Raw genomic sequence first — 14,835 nt, 5'->3', positions numbered from 1 at the left:
ACTGAGGCAATAGGGTCACTTGAGCCCAAGAGTTCAGTCCAGGCTGGGTGACATAGCGAGAACTTGTCACTTAAAGCCAACCTAAGAGAAGAGCTCAACCTATTGGGAAAAACAATAGAAGGCAATTCTGAAAACCAAATTCTGAATATAGGCTAGTATAGCAAGCAAGTGGGGATAGCATAGAGCCATTTGCTCAACTGCCAGAAAGAGTTACTCTATTCATCTCTTTAAAAAATCTTGAAAAGGGCCAGGTGCAGTGGTGGGCTCACGCCTGTAATCCCAGCACTTTGGGAGGCTGAGGCAGGTGGATCACCTGAGGTCAGGAGTTCAAGACCAGCCTGACCAAGAAGGTGAAACTCCATCTCTACTAAAAATACAAACAATTAGCCGGGCATGGTGGCAGGCGCCTGTAGTCCCAGCTACTTGGGAGGCTGAGACAGGAGGATTGCTTGAACCTAGGAGTCAGAAGTTGCAGTGAGCCAAGATCATGCCACTGCACTCCAGCCTGGGCAATGGAGCGAGACTCAGTCTCAAAAAAAAAAAAAAAAAAATCTTGAAATGATAAGTCTGAAACAAGGAAATTAAGTCATTGGACTCTGACCAGATATTCTGTCTACTTCCTTCTCTGGTATGGGCAACTTAGAGGCAGCAACTACTATCAGTTTATCTAATGTGAGAATTTATATTACATAACAGATATTGGGGATATAGGTTACCATGGATTTTAGTTAATACATTTCCTCATAGAAAATAAGGAAATAAGGTAACAGTCTTCTTCCTGTCCTAACAATTGTTAGACTAATGATCTCCAGTGATTGGCGATTTGACCTGGTTTCTTCCTGGACTCTTTGAATGGGTGCATTTGTTGGTGCATCTCTGTCTTCTTTCCTTTTCCGTTCTTTGTTTTTGTATTTACACACTTGTATGCAACTCTGTAATCTGATTTTCCCATGTAGAATTTTACTTTGACGTATTGGGTGGTCTGCATGTTCACTGGAAAACATGTTAAATGTACATTTATATATATATAATGTAGATGTATATATATATATATATAAAAGACAAGATCTCGCTCTGTCGCCCAGGCTGGAGTGCAGTGGTGTGACCACAGCTCACTGCACCCTCGATTTCCTGGTTCAAGTGATCCTTCACCTCAGCCTCTTGAGTAGCTGGGACTATGGCACACACAACCACACCTGGCTAATTTTTTGTAAAGACAGGGTCTCACTATGTTAACCCAGGCTGTTGTATTTTCTTTAAGATTGGTTTAAACTCACGCAGACACCAGCATCAAAACTACCCAGATGGAAGGTTCTGGGCAGAACATGGGGCAACTGATGAAATGTCTCCTCAGTTGAAGTCAGACACCTGGACACTTAATGCCCTCTTTCCCTGGCTGGTGCTCAGTTTCATTTAAGAACCGGGAGAGCCTGATGTTTGTAAACATAGCTTTAGTGGAAGCACAAGGGTTAGGAGTCCCTAGAAAGGTATGATGAAGCCTGGGTGGATGTGAGGGTTGCTGAGACTTCAAAAGCATCGCTGTGCCTGCGGGCCTTGGGGACGCGGACGCAAAGCTCCTGGCCGCGTCCCGCCAAGTGGGCGGGAACGACTACAGCCCCCAGCATGACCCGCGGCCGCCTATGCTCCGCCCCGCCACGCGTGCGCTGAGGCGCTGCTGAGCGCTGACTGGGTGCCAGCGGGGAAGCTGCTAACCTGACCCGGATTGGCGGTGAGGTGGCCTGTGGGGCAGGTGAGTGCGGGGACAGGAGTCAGCGGAGACTGAACGGCGTCCACAAGTTCCCCTCAGGCTGGGGTTGCGGGGCGTTTGTGGTCGGACTGTCTGACTGAGGGACGTACGGGCCGAAGGCGCCCACGAGAGAGAAGCACCGCCTCGGGCCGGAGAGCTGCCGGGCCGACCTTACTCGCGTCGCGGGTGGAATGGGGGCCGGGGACGCGGAGGGGCGGAGAGGTCGGCTGCGTACCCCGGACCGGCCGACCCTAGACGGCCGAGGCCACCTCAGGGGTTCGGGGCGGGAACCGGAATCCACCGCGCTGGCAGCCGGGAGCGGTTTTACAGAAACCGCGCCTGATGCGGGGGGGCTTTTTTAAAAAGCCTGGCTGGCTCCGGCACGGGGACAGCTGCAGACTCCTCCTCAGGTTTAACTTGAGGCTTTCCCTTTGAGATTCAGATTCAGGTGCAGAACCCGGGCTCGGATCCAGGCCGAGACTCGGAACACAGGTGTGTTTGCATTTTAGCACGGGGGAAACTGAGGCATACGTTAGCCAGAATCACCCGGTGTGGTTAGGATTGGAATTTTGAAAATTATTCTCATACTTAGTTTACTGATCTAGGCTCTTTTTTATTCGGAGAGAAAAATAAAGATGTTTCAAAGGTTTTGAGTGACTGGGTGACTAGCGTATCTTCCAGTCTCGCGCAGCCCAGTTGGGGTGGGTTGATGGCTTTTTTTGGTTCTGTGGTGGGATAGAGATGTCCTGGAATATTCCACACCCTTCTTATTCTTTCTTAGTAAATTCAAATCCAATCAGACTCTGCTTCACAAAAACTGCATTTTCAACTTCGACTCATTTACTCGTAGTTTTTGTGACAGTTTTGTGATTAGGTTTGTAAGTACATACACTTCCCACTTTTCTTGCTCATCTCTTTTAGTTCCAATTCTCTCTGCACTCTAAATAACTGAATTACATCTTTGTTCTACATATTTATCTTCTTGGTGATTAATTTGTAATTCTTTTTTTTTTCTTTCTTTTTTTAAAATTTAATACGGAGTTTCGCTCTTGTTGCCCGGGCTGGAGTGCAGTGGCGCGACCTCGGCTCACTGCAAGCTCCGCCTCCCAGGTTCAAGGGATTCTTCTGCCTCAGCCTCCCGAGTAGCTGGGACTACAGGCGCCCGCCACCACGCCCGGCTAATTTTTATATTTTTAGTAGAGACGGGGGTTTTTCACCATGTTGGCCATGCTGGTCTCGAACTCCTGACCACAGGTGATCCGCCCGCCTCGGGCCTTCCAAAGTGCTGGGATTGCAGGCGTGAGCCACTGCGCCAGGCCGGATTAATTTGTCCTGGCTTTTGATAATCCTAAGTGAATGCAGCTTTTTCATCCCTAATTATCACAGTAGCCTGAGCTTTAGTTCTTCTCCCTGTCCCTTTTTAAGCGTGGAGGTTTGTGGTCTGGGAGGGAGGGGAGAGGATGAGGTGTCTGTTGATCAGATATGGGTAACAGGTGAACATAACCCATGACCAGAACATTAAAAGGCTGTAAACAAACAGTTGCTTCAATATAAAAACGCATACCTCATGAATTTGGAAACATATCAGGTTGATAGAAAAGTGAACTGGGGTAGAACCTCACAGAAATGAACCTGAGAGGGTGAAATATTGAGAAGGGAAGTGAGGAGATAATCATCTCTTTTATTTTACAGCCATCTTTCTGTCCCTAGAGTGGATGTAGGAACAGCCTGCTGGCTCAGAAGCTTAAAAAAAGCTGTCTGTTTTCAGTTTTTCTCTTAGTTCTCAATGAAGGTTTTGGCAGGAGCCCAAAATCTTGTACATTTGATAATTTAACGTCAGTTTCATCTGCTTACTCTCCAGATAACCTGTTATTCAGCTGGTGACGTCAGTAATTTTCCACAGCAGCCATTCATGAGCTCATGCAGACTGTCACAGGGAAATGGGAATAGCGCAATGAGTGTTACAGAAGAAAAAAAGATCCTGTTTCTTTGCCATCACATATTATACACAGACTTAGGGAATCTAGACTGGAGCACAGGATATGTGGGAGGGGTTAGAACACCAGAGTGCAGGCTCCTACCTGTAGTAATAATCATTGAAACCATTTACTGAATGCCTTCTGCTTTCCAAACACAGAATTTAAGTCTACCTGACTCTAAACTCCTCTCTTTTAACTGCTGTACTACCTTATCAACAACTGTGTTCAAGTATTTCTGATTCTTAAAACTAGATGAAACTTCCCTGTGATATTTCCCTTCAAATTACTACCGTTTCTCCTGCTTTTCCTTTCTAGACTTGTCCTTAAGCAGACTCTACATTCTTCTAATATTTACTGCTTTGTTCATTGCAGTCTGGCTTCTACCCTCAACTCTGTTGAAACTACTCTCATGAATTCCTCTCAACGATTTATTGAATATCTACTGTGTATATCATCTTCTAGACTTATAAAGATGGCTAAGACATGGTTCTTGCCCTCTGGTAGTTTAGGGATTAATGAGAGAGGGTAGTTTATACATGTCAGTATATGTTTACCACTGATAGGGCAGTTGTGGTGGTTTTTTTTTTTTTTCTTTGAGAGAGTCTCCCTCTATCACCAGGCTAGCATGCAGTGGGGCAATCTCGGCTCACTGCAGCCTCCACCTCCCAAGTTCAAGCAGTTCTCCTGCTTCAGCCTCCCGAGTAGCTGGGACTGCAGGTGCGCGCCACCACACCCAGCTAATTTTTGTATTTTTAGTAAAGATGAGGTTTCACCATGTTGGCCAGGATGGTCTTCATCTTTGACCTTGTGATCCGCCTGCCTTGGCCTTCCAAAGTGCTGGGATTACAGGCGTGAGCCACCACACCTGGCCTGATAAGGTGGGGTTTTTTTTCTTTTCTTTTTTGTTTTTTTTTCTGAGATGGAGTCTCTCTCTGTCACCCAGGCTGGAGTGCAGTGGCGTGATCTTGGCTCACTGCAAGCTCTGACTCCCGGGTTTACTTACTCCATTCTCCTGCCTCAGCTTCTGGAGCAGCTGGGACTACAGGCGTCCGCCACCATTTAATTTTTTGTATTTTTTTAAGTAGAGACAGGGTTTCACCATGTTAGCCAGGATGGTCTCGATCTCCTGACCTCGTGATCTGCTTGACTTGGCCTCCCAAAGTGCTGGGATTACAGGCGTGAGCCACCGCACCCGGCCCATAGGGCAGTTTTTATAGTTTGAGAGTTGGGGAAGGAATACTTTATTGCGAAGATGTCACTGGACTGCCAACAGAGAGAGAAAGCTTAAATTGGTCTAGAGTGTAGTGTCAAGACTGCGTGCTTAGGCATATACTTTTAGGGAAAAGCTGTATCCACTGAGAGATGACATGGTTGAAAGATACAGTATAGGCTTTAGAGTCTGACAGACCTGGTAACTGAACCACAGTTCCTTCTTTGTAATACTTGCCTGCATTGTAAGCTCTATGAAAGTAGGGGTTTTGTGTTGTTCACCACCTCACCCCGTCTCCTAGAACAGTGGTAGGTGAGCAATAAATATCTGTTGAAAGGGGCCCAATACGGTGGTTTACGCCTGTAATCCCAGCACTTTGGGAGGCCAAGGTAGGAGGACTGCTTGAGTCCAGGAGTTCAACACCGGTCTGGGCAACATGGCAAGATGCCATCTTGACCAAAAAAATAAAATTGCCAGTCATGGTGATGTGTGCCTGTGGTCCCAGCTACTTGGGAGGCTGAGGCAGGAGGATTGCTTGGGCTCAGCTCAGGAGGTCGAAGTTGCAGTGAGCCATGTTTGTACCACCGCACTCCAGTCTGGGGAAGAGAATGAGACCTTGTCTCAAACACATGGTACTAGTACTATCAGTAGTAACATATGACTGAAAAGGCTAGGTTTTCAGTGTGGCTTATGAACTGATTTTTGACAGCACCATTGTTTGAATGCTACATATATAATCATATATAATCACCTCCCCTTTTTGAAAATTTAGGCTTACTAATTTATGCTCACCATTTATCCATGGGGAGAGATACATTCACCTCTTTTCAGTAGGCACTGTTAACTGTCTCTTCTACCATGCCTCTTTTGCAGTTGTAAACATTTATGCTTTTTCTAAGTATGATACGTGTTTTGTATTTGTTTTTCTCTCTACTAATGATATAAATTGTTTTGGGAGGTTAACTTCTTTGGAATAATTAAACAGCTTTATCAACAAGAGTAACATCAGAAATTAGATTGATAGGCCGATCATGGTGGCTCACACTTGTAATCCCAGTGCTTTGGGAGGCTCAGGTGCGCGGATCACCTGAGGTAAGGAGTTTGAGACTAGCCTGGACAACATGGTAAAACCCCGCCTCTACTAAAAATAGAAAAATTAGCTGGGTGTGGTGGTGGGTGCCTGTAATCCCAGCTACTCAGGAGGCTGAGGCAGGAGAATCACTTGAACCTGGGAGGCATAGGTTGCAGTGAGCCGAGATCGTGCCATTGCACTCCAGCCTGGGTGACAAGAGCAAAACTCTGTCTCAAAAAAAAAAAAAAAAAAAAAGAGATTGACACCCCCAATTGGAAAGGGTATAATTTCCAGTTAAGACAAAAATAATTTTTTTTTTTCACTACAACAAAATGATGTGACTTTTCTCAGCCTTCTCTAGATATTTAGTTAGCCTACAAGCTAGCATTCTAAAGACATGAAACAGGCTGGGCATGGTGACTTATGCCTGTAATCCCAGTACTTTGGGAGGCCAAGATGGAAGGATCACTGGAGCCCAGGAGGTCAAGACCAGCCTGAGCAACATAGTGAGACCCTGCCTCTCCAAAAAGTTTCTAAAAATTAACCAGATATGGCCGGGCGCGGTGGCTCAAGCCTGTAATCCCAGCACTTTGGGAGGCCGAGACGGGCGGATCACGAGGTCAGGAGATCGAGACCATCCTGGCTAACACGGTGAAACCCCGTCTCTACTAAAAAATACAAAAAATTAGCCGGGCGAGGTGGCGGTCGCCTGTAGTCCCAGCTACTCGGGAGGCTGAGGCAGGAGAATGGCATGAACCCGGGAGGCGGAGCTTGCAGTGAGCCAAGATCGTGCCACTGCACTCCAGCTTGGGTGACAGAGTGAGACTCCGTCTCAAAAAAAAAAAAAAAAAAAATAACCAGACATGGTGGTGCGTGCTTGTGGTCCCACCTACTCAGGAGGCTGAGGCAAGAGGATCACTTGAGCTCAGGAGATTGAAGTTGTAGTGAGCCATGATCACACCACACACTCCAGCCCGGGTGACAAAGGGAGACCCTGTCTCAAAAAACTAGGAAAAAAAAAAAAAGATCATTTCCCTTTTCCCTCTCTTGTGTTTGAATTTCGTTTGTAAATATCCTTAATTACGTGACTTGAGTATAGGGTTAAAGTCCAATTACCCCCTTTTTTTTTTTTTTTTGTCTTTTGGAAACAGTATGGTAGTCAGGAGCACCAACAATGAAGTTCAACTTCTGGTACTCCTGCTTGCTTCCTTGCTTGCCTGTGTGCTTGACTGATTGACAGGGTCTTGCTCTGTTGCCCAGATTGGAGTGCAGTGGCAGGATCATAGCTCACTGAAACCTCAAACTCCTGGGCTCAAGAGATCCTCCTACCTTAGTCTCATGAGTTGCTGTGATTACAGGTGCATGCCACTGCACCCGGCCTGGCTTTAACATTATAAACTTTGAGAACTTACTAGTTATCTCTCTGATGCCTCATTTCTGTCACCTGCAAAAATGGAATAATTAGTGCTACTCATAATGATAGCTAATACGTATTAGGTGTTTGCTATATATACCAGTTACAGTTCTAAGAATTTTACTTATATTAACTCACAATCCTCACATCAACCCTATGTATCGTTAGTATTATGCCCATTTACAGGTGAGGCAACAGTCACAGAAACAGTAACTTGCTGAAGATTGGAGGAGTGGAGTCAGGATTTGAACTTAGTCTGACTCGAGAGTTTATGCTCATAATCTCCACCTTCATAGTTTTTTGGTTTTTTTAATTTAGCATATAATCAAGAAATAGAGTAGTTTTTTTTTGTTTTTTTTTTTTGTTTGTTTTTTTTGAGACGGAGTCTCGCTCTGTCACCCAGGCTGGAGTGCAGTGGCCGGATCTCAGCTCACTGCAAGCTCCGCCTCCCAGGTTCCCGCCATTCTCCTGCCTCAGCCTCCCGAGTAGCTGGGACTACAGGCGCCTGCCACCTTGCCCGGCTAGTTTTTTGTATTGCTAGTAGAGACGGGGTTTCACCGTGTTAGCCAGGATGGTCTCGATCTCCTGACCTCGTGATCCGCCCGTCTCGGCCTCCCAAAGTGCTGGGATTATAGGCTTGAGCCACCGCGCCCGGCCGAAATAGAGTAGTTTTGAAGATTAAATAAAATCTATATAAAATGGCTGTGACAAGCATTTACTGTATTAAGTACTACAGTTAGCTTCAAGTTTATAAAGCATTTTGCAATCATTTTCTTTGATTGTCATAGGAACAACCAAATATGTTTGTGAGCATCACTGTCTGGCAGGAAGCAGGCACGCATTTGGTCACTTTCCCAGTCGTGCAGCATGTGTGGAGACAGTACCCTGGTGTTGCTCCTCTGTATCTAGATCATGTGGAATTTGAAGCATCACATTTTGAGAGAATTTAGTAGACATAAGTTTTTTTGGCCTGTCCAGCATCCAATCCAGGTTCTTCTGGGGATAACAGCTCAATTTTGCTTTGAAGAACAGTTCATCCCTGACCAACTAGGTGGTAGGCACATGGCCCAGGTCAGGCCAACAGATGTTAGGCAAATAGATGCTTTCCTCCTTTAATTTGAATTAAATTTGAATGACACAGTAACAAAAGTTCAGTAAACAGTTGCAGCTCCTTCATCACAACCACAGGCTAATTCCTAGTATCTGGGCACTAGAGCTGCTGTTGTTTTCAACCACCTGAGTCTTCAGCTTTTCCTCAGTTCTGTGTCCTACTGCATATCCTTCCAGTATATTCCTGTCTTTCATAACTTAAGTTACCCAAAGTCAGTTTTGGTAGCTTGCAGCTGAGACACCCTTAACTTACTTTACATGGCATGAGATCATGTCATGTAAGAGTTAAACTAGGCCTGGTGCAGTGGCCCACGCCTGGAATCCCAACACTCTGGGAGGCCAAGGCAGGCGGATCCACTGGGCTAAGGAGTTTGAGACTAGCCTGGGCAACATAGTGGGAACCTGTCCCTACAAAAAAACTTAAAATATTATTAATAGCTGGGCATGGTGGCATGTGCCTGTAGTCCCAGCTACTTGGGAGGCTGAGGTGGGAAGATCACTTGAGCTCGGGAGGTCAAGGCTGCAGTGAGCTGTGATCGCGCCACTGCGCTCCAGCCTAGGTGACAGAGCTAGACCCTGTCTCAAAAAAAAAAAAAAAGTTAAAATCAGCTAAGTTTAACGTGAAGAGGAGAGAAATCTTGGAGAAGATCTGAGTATCTTCAGATGTCTGAAGTTTGTAGAATACAAAGTACCCCTAAAAAGACCAAAGAGGAGATACTACTAGCAAACGTATTTCTGCCCACGTTAAAGCCTAAGGCAGGGCTTTCCACGGGTGACAGACTGTCTTCGTACGTGGAGATAGATACATCCACTAAATTGTTCAAGCCAAGACAAGATGGTCACCTGGGAGGAGTAATACGGGTTTAGTAATCTAATGGGGACTGGATGTGGTGGCTCATGCCTGTAATTCCACTGCTTTGGGAGGCTGAGGCAGGATGATCCCTTGAGGCCAAGAGTTTGAGACTACACTGGGCAACATAGCAAGACTAGCATCTCTACAAAAAAATAAGAAAAATTAGCCAGGCATGGTGGTGTGTGCCTGTAGTCCTAGCTACTTGGGAGACCCGCAGTTTGAGGTTGTGAGCTGTGATAGTGCCACTGCATTCCAGCCTGGGTGACAGAGCAAGATCCTGTGTGTATTAATAACTATAATATGGCTGGGCGCAGTGACTGATGCCTGTCATTCATCCTAGCACTTTGGGGGACTAAGGCGGGCAGATCACTTGAGTGTGGGAGTTCGAGACCAGCCTGGCCTATATGGCAAAACACCGTCTCTACCAAAAATAGAAAAAATTAGCTGGGTGTGGTGGCGCATGCCTGTAATCCCATCTACTCAGGAAGCTGAGGCAGGAGAGGAACCTGGGAGGCGGAGGTTGCAGTGAGCCAAGGTCACACACTACACTCCAGCCTGGGCGACAGAGTGAGACTCTGTCTCAAAAAACAGAAGAAAACCAATAATAATAATCTAATGGGTTGTTGTACTGAATGAACTGTAAAGTTCTCTCCAATTCTGAGATAATGATTCTCTGATTGAAATCTAAATCTGCAGACTCCGAGACCTAGAGTTCTTTCTAGAAGATTTACCTGCTTTTCCTCACTTTTCCAACCTAGTCCCTTATATTCCTGCTTCAGCACCTATGTGCTGCTCTTTGCTTCAGACCTCTGCTTCCGTCAGCCCCTCATCTTCTTCAAGTGTTTACTCAGATTTTTCTTACTGAGCCTCCCCTGGCCACCTAATTTAGAATCGCAGCTCCTGAAAGTGCTTATTGCTCTTCCTGCCTCATTTTACTCTATAGCACTATTCATCTGACATACAATATGGTCTCTTATTAATTTTTTAAGTCACTTCTTTCCCCTCTAGAATGCTGGGACTTTAAAAGAAAGGATTTCTATTTTGAGCACTTCTGTGTTCCCAGCACTTAAAACACAGTGCCTGGTACATAATAGGCACTCAGTAAACATATGTTGATTGAATGAGTATTTCCTCAACACAGAGTCACCATTGGGTCTGCTTTGTGTTCTAGGAGAATATCCAGCTCATGCTGTCCACTTTGTACCTTTTCTCCGTTGCTTCCCTTACTCGCCGGTGCCTTTCTCTTTTCCTCTTCCTTTTGGATCACAGCATTTTAAGACTAGAAGTCTGAGATCACTCCTTCATAAGGACCAGAGGTCCCTATGTAACACAGCTAGTTAGTGAAAGATGTGGGGTGGAGGGTGACTGACTGTTGGATTGTTTATCTCTGTTAAACTGTGGTCCCCCTCAGTCTTGCTCAGTTCAGGCCCATGCAGTGACTGCTGCAGAATATGCATATCTCTCAGTGCGTTATTAAGTAAATGTCTCCCTCCTTCATGAAGGCTTTTCCATATCAACCTGTAGTTATCTCTTTATTTCCTTGAACTTTGATAATATTTGTGGTCTCTGTTCTTATTAAGGCAGGGTCTCACTTTGTCACCCAGGCTGGAGTACAGTGGCACCATCTCCACTCACTGCAACCTCCACCTCCCAGGTTCAAGCAATCCTGCCACCTCAGCTTCCCGAGTAATCTGGGACTACAGTCGGGCACCACCACACCCAGCTAATTTTTGTATTTTTTGTAGAGATGGGTTTCTTCATGTTGCCCAGGCTGATCTCAAACCCCTGGGCTCAAGTGATGCACCTGCCTCAACCTCCCAAAGTGCTGGGATTATAGGTGTTAGTCATCGTTCTCAGCCTGGTCTCTCTCATTCACTGGCCTTGGGTTGTTTGCTATTTTATGTGTCTGTCTGGTCAATGAAATTATGATCCCATGAACAAAGACTAAATGTACCTACCACAGACCCTAGTCCTGAGCAGCAGTGTAATGTAGTAAGGTGCTGTCCAAGAGAACTTTATACAGTGCTGGAAATGTTCTTGTGTGACTATTAACATTTTTTTATGCTGTGTGTGTATTTGTATGTGTGTGTGATTAAGTAATTACAATTATCTGTACCACTCAGGAATAATCAGTAAACATTTTGGCATTTATTTCTTTACTCATTTCTTAATTGTACATTTTCTAGCTTTTTTTTTTTTTTAAACCATGAGTGTCTATAATTTTTTTTTTTTTTCCTGAGACAGAGTCTCGCTCTGTCACCCAGGCTGGAGTGCAGTGGCACTATCTCAGCTTGCTGTAACCTCTGCCTCCCAGATTTAAGCGATTTTCCTGCCTCAGCCTCCTGAGTAGTTGGGATTACAGGCACGTGCCACCACATCTGGCTAATTCTTGTATTTTTAATAGAGACAGGGTTTCACCATGTTGGCCAGGCTGCTCTCGAACTCCTGGCCTCAAGTGATCATTACAGGTGTGAGCCACTGTGCCCAGCCTATAACTTTTATAATCATAAAAACAGGCCGGGCTCACACCTGTAATCCCAGCACTTTGGGAGGCCAAGGTAGGATGATCGCTTTAGCCCAGGAGTTTGAGACCAGCCTGGGCAACATAATAAGACCCTCTCTACAACAGTGACAAAAAATTAGCAGGGCGTGTGGTGTGTGCCTGTAGTCCTAACTCCTCAGGAGGCTGAGGTGGGAGGATTGTTTAAGCCTGGGAGGTCAAGGCTGCAGTAAGCTGTGATCACACCACTTCCCTCCAGCCTGGACAACAAAGCAAGACCCTGCTCAAAAATAAATTAATAAATTAAAAATACAAGTTGCTGCAGCTTCTATTTTTGTAAATTATCTTTTCCCCCATTGATTCACATAAGCAATGTTTTAGCATGATAGTCATCCATATTGGGAAGAACCAAGTAATTAGGAAAGGTTATGGAAACATTTTACTAGTCTATATAAGCCATCAGAAAAGAGGCACAACCTTTTTTTTCTTTTCTTTTTTTTTTTGAGACAGGGTCTCGCTCTGTTGCCCAGGTTGGAGTGAAGTGGTATGATTTTGGCTCATTGCAACCTCCACCTCCAGGGCTCAGGTGGTCCTCCCACCTGAGCCTCCCAAGTATCTGGGACTACAGGTGTGTGCCACCACACTCAGCTAATTTTTTTAATTTTTTGTAGCGATGAAGCTGCACTGTGTTGCCCAGGCTGGCCTTGAACTCTTGGGCTCAAGTGATCCTCCTGCCTTGGCCTTCCAAAGTGCTGGGATAACAGGAAGGAGCCACCATGCCCAGCTACAAGGTGTGTTAACAATACAAGATAGTGCATTTAAGAATTGGAAATACAAACTGAAGTATTATATTATTGTTCCAAATTTAAAAGGTAAATCTAGAAGCTAAATAACTGGAGTCCTTTAGTTTCTGGAAAAGAACAAATAATAAATAAGCATGAGAGCTCTTTGTTACTATACAACATACATGTAAACTATTGTGCAATTTGTTATAAGTTCATAATTCTTGGGTCCATGCTTGGTGGCTCATACCAGTAATACCAGCACTTTGGGAGGCCAAGGTGGGAGGATTCCTTGAGGCCAAGAGTTCAAGACTGGCTTGGGCAACATGGCAAAACCCTGTCTTTACCAAAAATATATACAAAACTAGCCGGGCATGGTGGTATGTGCCTTAGTCCCAGCTACTTAGGAGGCTGGAGTGGGAGGATGGTTTGAGCCCGGGAGGCAGAGGTTGCAGTGAGCCAGGATCACCCCACTGCACTCCAGCCTGGCAGACTAAGTCAGATCCTGTCTCAAATAATAATTCTTATTTTATATTATAGCTTTATTTGTCTTTCTACTAGATCAGAATAAAAGCTCCACAAAGTCAGGATTTTGTTCTGTTCACTGTCCTGTCTAGGATCTAGACATGGATCTAGCCTAGGGTCTGACACAGAGTAAGCACTCATGATGTTAAAGAATGAGAGTGGTGCCTGCCATGTGAGGTCAGGATAAGTTTAGGATTCATCAGTCCGAAAAAGTAAGGGTTGAGAGGAGACTGAAATTTATTTATTTATTTATTTATTTAATTTTTTTTTTTTTTTTTGAGACAGTCTTGCTCTGTCACCCAGGCTGGAGTGCAGTGGCGCGATCTCGGCTCACTGCAAGCTCCGCCTCCTGGGTTTACGCCATTCTCCTGCCTCAGCCTCCCGAGTAGCTGGGACTACAGGCGCCCGCCACCTCGCCCAGCTAGTTTTTTGTATTTTTAGGAGAGACGGGGTTTCACCATGTTAGCCAGAATGGTCTCGATCTCCTGACCTTGTGATTCGCCCGCCTCGGCCTCCCAAAGTGCTGGGATTACAGGCTTGAGCCACCACGCCCGGCCTGAGACTGAAATTTAAAATGGCATTATGTTAACATCTACAACATATTGAGCACCAAATCTTTCATTTATCTATTGCTATATAAGGATCACTCCAGAATTTAGCAGCTTAAAGCAACAATAATCATTTTATTATTATCTCTTGCTGGGGGGTTGGTTGGGCTCAGCTAGGTAGTTTTTCCTGGGGTATCTCAAGCAGTTGCAGCTAGACGGGACTGGAGTCATCTCTAAAGTTTCCTTACATGTCTTGGGGTTGATGGTGGCTGTCAGCTGGGTCCCACCTGGGACTGTTGGCTGGAGCACCTATATGTGAGCTCTCCATGTTTACCTACCTCACAGCATGGCAGGTGTGTTCTAGGAGCTAACCTCCCAAGGGAACAAGATGAAAATGCATGACATTTTTATGACATAACCTTAGAAGCTACACAGTATCACCATATTGTCTTGGTTGAGGAAGTCACAGAGGTTTGCCTGGGTTCACGGGGAGTGGATGGGACCCCACTATTCAATGGGAGAAGTGTCGTCACATTTGAAGAAGAGCATGGGAGATATGTTATATTGTGTTAGCCCATCTTTGGAAAATAGGATCTCCATGCCAAGCATGTGCTAGGGGTTTTAAGAACTTTTTCACTTATTCTGCAGGTACCTGTTATCCTAATTTTACTGATAGGGAAGCTGAGGTTATGGAAGATGAATTGGCCACACAGCTAAGTGGCAGAGCAAGTTGTCAGGCCCAGGCCTTCTTGCTCCCACTGTAACACTGTATAAAGGTGAAGGTAGATCTCTTCACAAAGTCCTGAAATACTATGGAAGGTATATTTATATAGGTTATAAAACAGGTAATTAAATATCTCATGAAACAGGTGATTACTACTTCAAACATTTATTAAATCCCTAAGTACTGTACTAGGTGCTAATAAGGATTCAGCCCTTGAAGAGCTTTCAGTTTATAAATAAGGCACCCACAACTAGTAAAGTGAGATAGAAGTCAGTAGGAACGGCCCAGCGCAGTGGCTCACGCCTGTAATCCCAACACTTTGGGAGGCCAAGTCAGGCGGATCACGAGGTCAGGAGATCGAGACCATCCTG

General features: G+C 45.2%; 1 protein-coding gene across 2 annotated transcripts in view; it reads left to right on the top strand.

Moving 5' to 3' along the window:
• Positions 1-1,623: 1,623 nt before the first annotated feature.
• Positions 1,624-14,835, top strand: part of SGSM3 (small G protein signaling modulator 3) — a 42,987-nt gene continuing 29,775 nt past the window's right edge. For both annotated transcript variants that reach the window (XM_011964166.1, XM_011964165.1), the window contains exon 1: positions 1,624-1,750. The gene's annotated coding sequence lies outside the window, so the exon portion shown is untranslated. The remainder of the gene's footprint in view (positions 1,751-14,835) is intronic.

The sequence above is a fragment of the Colobus angolensis genome, unplaced genomic scaffold, assembly GCF_000951035.1.
Source record: "Colobus angolensis palliatus isolate OR3802 unplaced genomic scaffold, Cang.pa_1.0 Scaffold65, whole genome shotgun sequence".
Lineage (NCBI taxonomy): Eukaryota > Metazoa > Chordata > Mammalia > Primates > Cercopithecidae > Colobus > Colobus angolensis.
This window is presented reverse-complemented; position numbering and strand designations above follow the sequence as displayed.